The sequence below is a fragment of the Lotus japonicus genome, chromosome 2 (assembly GCF_012489685.1).
Source record: "Lotus japonicus ecotype B-129 chromosome 2, LjGifu_v1.2".
Lineage (NCBI taxonomy): Eukaryota > Viridiplantae > Streptophyta > Magnoliopsida > Fabales > Fabaceae > Lotus > Lotus japonicus.
The window spans coordinates 21,126,007-21,132,465 of record NC_080042.1 but is presented as its reverse complement, the minus strand read 5'-3'; the positions used below and the strand labels follow the sequence as shown (position 1 = coordinate 21,132,465).

The 6,459-nt window shown below is 36.2% G+C and overlaps 1 long non-coding RNA gene across 2 annotated transcripts; it reads right to left on the bottom strand.

Annotated features, from left to right (window-relative positions):
• Positions 1-522: 522 nt before the first annotated feature.
• On the bottom strand, positions 523-4,883 carry LOC130737769 (uncharacterized). 2 transcript variants are annotated; one of them, XR_009018938.1, is made up of 4 exons: positions 4,455-4,883; positions 4,298-4,346; positions 3,114-3,292; positions 523-887 (listed from the first exon to the last, which is right to left on the bottom strand). It is a non-coding gene; the product is annotated as an uncharacterized LOC130737769 (long non-coding RNA). The 2 variants fall into 2 exon arrangements; XR_009018937.1 differs by lacking the exons at positions 3,114-3,292; positions 4,298-4,346; positions 4,455-4,883 and adding an exon at positions 2,515-3,105.
• Between the last annotated feature and the right edge of the window lie 1,576 nt (positions 4,884-6,459).

Here is a 6,459-nt window from a genome sequence, read left to right as displayed (position 1 = left end):
AATCTATGAATGAAGATAAAGTAAATATTGAATTGAATTAGGGTAAAATGGGAAAATTAGCTCTAAAAGTGCAATACCTTGGTGGAAGAGCTTTGTACTAGAAAGACAAATAAAAAGGAACGGAGGGAGTACAAATTAGGCACATTTGACATCCATACTGACATAATTAAATTTTACTCAAACACTCTACTTTCCTTGAGTAATAATATGATCAATATCAGCCCTATGAGAACTAATAACAACTCTAAATAGTGGAAGGGATAATTAAAGATAACTCACAAATACTGAAAGGTTAAAAAGACATGCAAAGAAGGAAAAATACTGCAGCTCTAATTTCTAACTGCCTCCTTCACATCCACAATAATTTCTTTCACTTCTTATTAATAGAATTCTGTTTTTCCTTTATTTTGCCATGTATGAATTATGTTTTTCCTATAGTGGGAATTCTTTTGTCCTCTCTACCGCCCCATGTAACACCCCAATTCTAAACGGTATATGTATTGCAAATATCAGAGTGATAAAAATTCTAACACTCATGGGGCATTACATAATCACTTAAAACATTATCATAATGCTCCTGTAACAGATACATAGCACATAAACTTTGAGATGAACTCATAAATAAACTTAAATGCTCTTGTGACAGTTAATTAGTCTTTGAACTAGTTCACTTTGACAAATAGTTATGCAGCGAATCCAGTGTCTTTAAAACTTAAAGAAAACATAGTATCTTGCCCACAACTTAAAACAGAAACAACTTCTCAAATAACAACTTAATTCAAATTATAACAGAAGGAAAACAAGCGTCCATTTCCCCCCCGAGTGCTACGTATCAGAGCAAGGACTCCAACTCGAAATAAAGGCTATAGACTACTCCTCCTAATTACCTGCACGTTACCAACAAGGGTAACATTCAAACAGAAGGGGTGAGATATCGAGTATCATAAATATAAGAATGGCAATAAATATGCTAGATTAATGCCACACCACTTCTTTTTATATTCATATAGCTCAGTTACTAAAACAGTCACAAATAACGTCATCGACTCGGATACAATTCGAACACAACAATGACTATGCATATGTATGTGGTACCAACAGGGCTTCAGCCCTCATCACGAATTGCCAATTATTGGAGGCACAAGGCATAAGCCTTCATCACAAATCGCCAATACAGGCCATCACAGAGTATGCAGATGCTATGCGACTCAAAAGGACGTATACATCTCATAATCATCACTTCAACATGAGGCATTGCGCCTATATCACTACATCACTAACATCGCTTAAAACAACACAATTCAGCACACATGCATTTTTATCAACTATACAATTACCCTGACATCTTAGGCAATTTTGGCACCAAATCAATGAAACAACTCACTTAAGCATGCAATCATGGAAGAAGCTATCACATATGGTAAATAAATTATGGATTTCATGCTAAAGGTGTTCAGCCACATGCATCATTCTCATAGCTAATACATGGAACATAAAGACACTAACTTTCATACAACATGTAAGCTAAATCTAATTATATTTCCAAAACAATCAGAATTTCCGTAATCTGGAAAAACAGCAGGAACACCAGCCACTAAAAGCGGTCTCCTGAATTCGTTACTGAACCAAAAATCATGTATTTTATATGCCTAGAAAGCTAACTTAAAGTCCTACAATTTCTTAGTTGATCACATCTTCATTTGAGCACTCTAACTGGGCGAAAACAGGTCTCGAAGTGTACTGTCCAGCCCAGGAAATTTTGGACAGCAGCACAGCATCATCAAATCCGTGCATAAATCATATAGCAGTTCAGGAATTACGCTCACAGCAGAAACATATTTCAGTAGAGATAACCTACAGGATTCGTTACTTGTTCAAAAATTACAAATGACCTCAATTTGAAAAGCTAACAGAAAACTCTACCTCTTTCTAGTTCATCAAAGAATTTTCTGGGCACATTAACAAGGTGAAAAATCACGTTGAAGTTCACTGGCAGAGATAGCAGATACAGAGCGCAGAAAAACATGGTTTACTAAACTGAACTTACAGACCTCGTCTCTCAACCAAAAATTATGTACCATATCATTCCAGAAAGCTCTTTCAAAGGCCTACACTTTCTCAGTTCAACGCAACATTATTCGAGCACTCTAAACAGGCTCTAAAAGGCTTCGAAAGTCACGGTTCATACCAGGAAAGTGACCAGTCCGTTTTATGTTCCAAAATAAGTGATTAAAGTTGTTTCTCATCAAACAAGACACAAAACCTAACAAGCATGCTACCTAACAGTCCTTATGTGCGTGATCATAAAGAAAATCAAAAGGGAACCTCAACCCAAAACTCCTAGCATACTATGGTTCTGCCCTCACCCCGTTCAATCACACAAAAAAAAATCCCAAAATCAATGGATTTCAAATCAGATTTCCAGAACATCATTAACAGAAACAATTCTACATCTCCCAAATCCCTAATATCATTCACCATAATTCCATTAGAAACTCAAAATCCCACCCTTACCTTTGGATTGAGTGCAGCTCCCCGTTCCCGATCGAATTCTCCGAAGCCGATCCGCTCTCCCTCTCTTCCTGCTACTTCACGCACAACCTTCTTCTTTTTTTTTTTCTCCTTCTTTCACGCGTCCTCTTCTTTCTTATTTTTTTTTTCTTTAGCTGCTTCCCCATCCTTATTAAACCATCTAAACCTAATTCCTCAAGGGCTAAACTAAAAATCCTAAAATCTCTCCTAGTCCTTGTCTCTATTTTTAATCCTAACTTTCACCCCCTAGCTCTCTTCCATTTCATAAAACACACTCAGCATCACAAAAAAATTATTTTATTTCATTAAAGTATTAATATATCACCTATTAAACCCCCATACAATATAATCTTAATTAAAATAAAATACCAACATTATTTTAATTAAAAACGGGGTGTTACACCCCACATAGGTTGGGCCTCTGCATGATTTTTACTTCCCCTTCTAGTGTTAGCCTGCCTAATTGGAACTCTAATAAACATACACACATATGTATGGATATACAAACAAAATCGATAAAAATAAAGTTACAAACACAAAGGGGAAATTTGTATAATTAGCCATGAACTTCATAAATTGACCTGGTTTGTTCTCCAAAAGCTCATAGATCAGGGTGAATTCACAACCTTAAGTTCTGAATTACATGATTTATCATTTATACTTAACAACTTTCACCAATCCCTCCAGAAATATTCCTTGAACTAATCTGCAAAATTTTGAACTAATCCTTGTATGACATGGCCACAAACATTGTAGCAACCTGCAAAAATTTATTTGAAGCTCACAATACTGTTAAAAACGCAGAACAAATAGACTTTAAAAGTTGTGAAATTTTTGCATAAAAGTACTTAAATGACTGCAATTCATTAAAGAAAGGAATAAGAGACCAAAATCTTAAGAGCATAGTTTGCATATGTAGAATCTTGCCTCCTCTTGCTCATTAGCCACACCAACTGATTTCCCTTCAAAGAGCATATTTACCCCATGGGGCTAGTAAGGAGAAGGAAAAATGACACCAGTGAGAACCAATATAGTCCATATTATTCTGCCCATCGCCAAAGCTACTTTTTCGACTTGATCTTGGCTTGTTTCTTATATGCTATTGAGCCATACTTATCATGTTCAGTAACCTTTTTCACGGTTTTCTTTGTGAATATTAATTTATCAGCTGATATGACTGGCTTCTTCACTCTCTGGGAAATAGAAATGTCACCATCATCTAACTTCAGCTCACTTTTCCAGAGAATTGCTTACTCTGATAGATGATGCTGAGTCTAAAACCTTTGGATTCTTCACTGAAGATTTTGAGAATGAATATTTTCTAGAGGTCTCTTAACTGGATGTGCAGTTGCTCTTTCCTATTTATATAGTTATGCCAGAACCATTTTTCCTGTTTTTCTGAACTTTTGAAATAGGTTTCTTATCAGAGTCATCATGGCTACTGATAGATGTTCTCAAGTTTTCTTTTGTCTCTAATCATAACTTTGGTTCAAAATGGGTTCCACTATGTTCCAGACAAATTCATATCTTGATGTTTAAATCAAGAATATTGTTCAAAGAAAGCACTCAATTTAGATTGTTTTTCAATTTCTGAATCCACATCGAATATAAGTAAAACAGAACAAAGCCCATTAGGTAGCAAACTGTGAGTAGGCGACATAATTTCATCATACATGTAGATTGTACCATTGGTATGCTTTTCTTAAATGGTTAATCAATAGAGTAGCAGAACAATTTTGCACAAAGAGGAAGAGATAAATCTTACGTTAGCTAAGTCTTGAGCACGCTGTGAATTGTTGTGATTTTGCGACAACCTGAAACAGAAAAAAAATATAGAAAGAGATTAGAGGAAGTTCATGTGAGAGGCTAAAGGGATAAGATTTGAGAAGATAGAATTGAAGGGGAAGGGGGAGAATGCTAACCTTCGGCTCCCTCGTAAGATCTGTAAGTAATCAATATATCGTGATCAACGTCCGTGTAGGCATCACTGGGTGCATGAGCTCGTCGATTGCATCACAAGGGAGGGGCGTTGAGATTAAGCGAGTATGGCGAAGCTTCAAAGCTGGGTAGCGGGCAGACAATTGGCTGAGGAAGAACGGGGTTTGTGCTGTCATCGTTGGGATTTGCGGCGAAGGGACGCAGGGAGGCGGAGGATTGATGAGGATCGATTGGGTTCACTCCCTCTCACAAGGCTTGCGACATTGATGGGCCTAGAGAAGAAGAGAACCGTCAGGCTTTCGAACGATGGATTTAGAAATGGGGAGAGCATGACACGTCAGACAAATTGCTTAGCTGGACACAGTTTTCACAATTATAAGGGATGATGTGTCAAGAGAAGAGAAGGTTTTCTTCTACAAACTTACGGCACATAGCACCCCCAAAGTCTTCTATTTTCCCTTCAAGAAAAAAAAACCATCCTACTTTTTTGTCCCAACATAAAACCATGACTCACCATAATTATTGTGGGCTAATTTAATTACAATTTTAATTTTCAGTTTTCTTTTACAATCATAAATTTGAAACAATTGCAAAACACATGTCTAACATTCAAAAAATTAAACAAATACGGATTTTTTTTGTGACATAATAAATGGAATTTCTTATTATGTAAAAAGAGATATTAACATAAAAAGGATTGAAACCCAGATTTTTTTTTACAGCAAAATATATTGAAACCCAGCTTATAGATAGATAGATAGATAGATAGATAGATAGATAGATAGATAGATAGATTATAGATAGATAGATGCTCCTTTACTATCCACTTGCAAGCTTCACCCAAATTTCATGTAAATGATATCTATCTATCTATCTATCTATCTATCTATCTATACTTCTATCTATACTATATATAAAAGCAAAGTTTTGCAGCCTTTGAGGGCAAATAAGTCGTTCAACAATTCAATGCACAACAATCTAACTTTTAGCATGGACATTTTAGTAAAAGTAGAAATTATTTCCTAAATAATCGATCACAGCCGTACATCTCAATCCCATTTTCCTTCAGCCCTTTCCCCTTTCTTTCTTACGTTTCTTTTTTGTTTTTTCCGTTTTGTTTTCCCATAGTTTCCTTTGTAATTGCTCGGTTTCTCATTAGACAAATATGGGGCCGCACACACACCAGAAATAGGGAAAAGAATCGAAGAAAGAAAAGATCGAGACGATGGCAGGAACGATAGCAAGAGGGAGGATGGCAGAGTCCATTGTTGCTCTGGAACTCCTGATTCGAGAACGTGAGCAGCAACCAAGGCAAACAAGCGAATGTGACGTCCTTATCTGATGAAGCTCTGCGACCACATCAACAAGCTCCGATGTCAAGCACTTCCCAGGTACTCATACTCGATGCCTTAATTCAGAATTAGTAAAATCTGGAAAACACAGTCTTCTCTTGAATTTCTGTTTTGAAAACGGCTATCTAACTAGGTTAATTATCTGGAAAACACAGCCTTCCTTTTAATTTTCAATCGCTTCGCTTTATATTCTCAGCAGAAGAGGAAGAGGGATCAATGGAAATGGGGATTTCATGGCTGGGGTGAGCGCACACTCCGCGAGTGGAGGAGGGGTGTGATCAATCCATTACATTTGTTATGGCAATTGATATTGCTGATTGTTCATTGCGGTGGTAGTTCAAGTTGATTCTTCCTTTTGGTCCCTTCAATTTTTAGTTTGGTTGTTGCTTTATTGATTTTGTGATATGTCATGACAGATATTTTCATGGAATTTGGTGTTTTGTGATTGGATTCATATTTTCTCATGTACCCAATTCTGAAACTCTATTATACTTGGATGTTACTTTTTTGTTGTAAGCTTTTGTTCTATTAATATTTATAAAAGGAAAAACATAGTGTTTTTAGTCTTTTACAGATTTTCCACGTTGCTGTTTTGTTGATTTTAATCAATATGATTAGATGTTCTTTAGAGATTTGG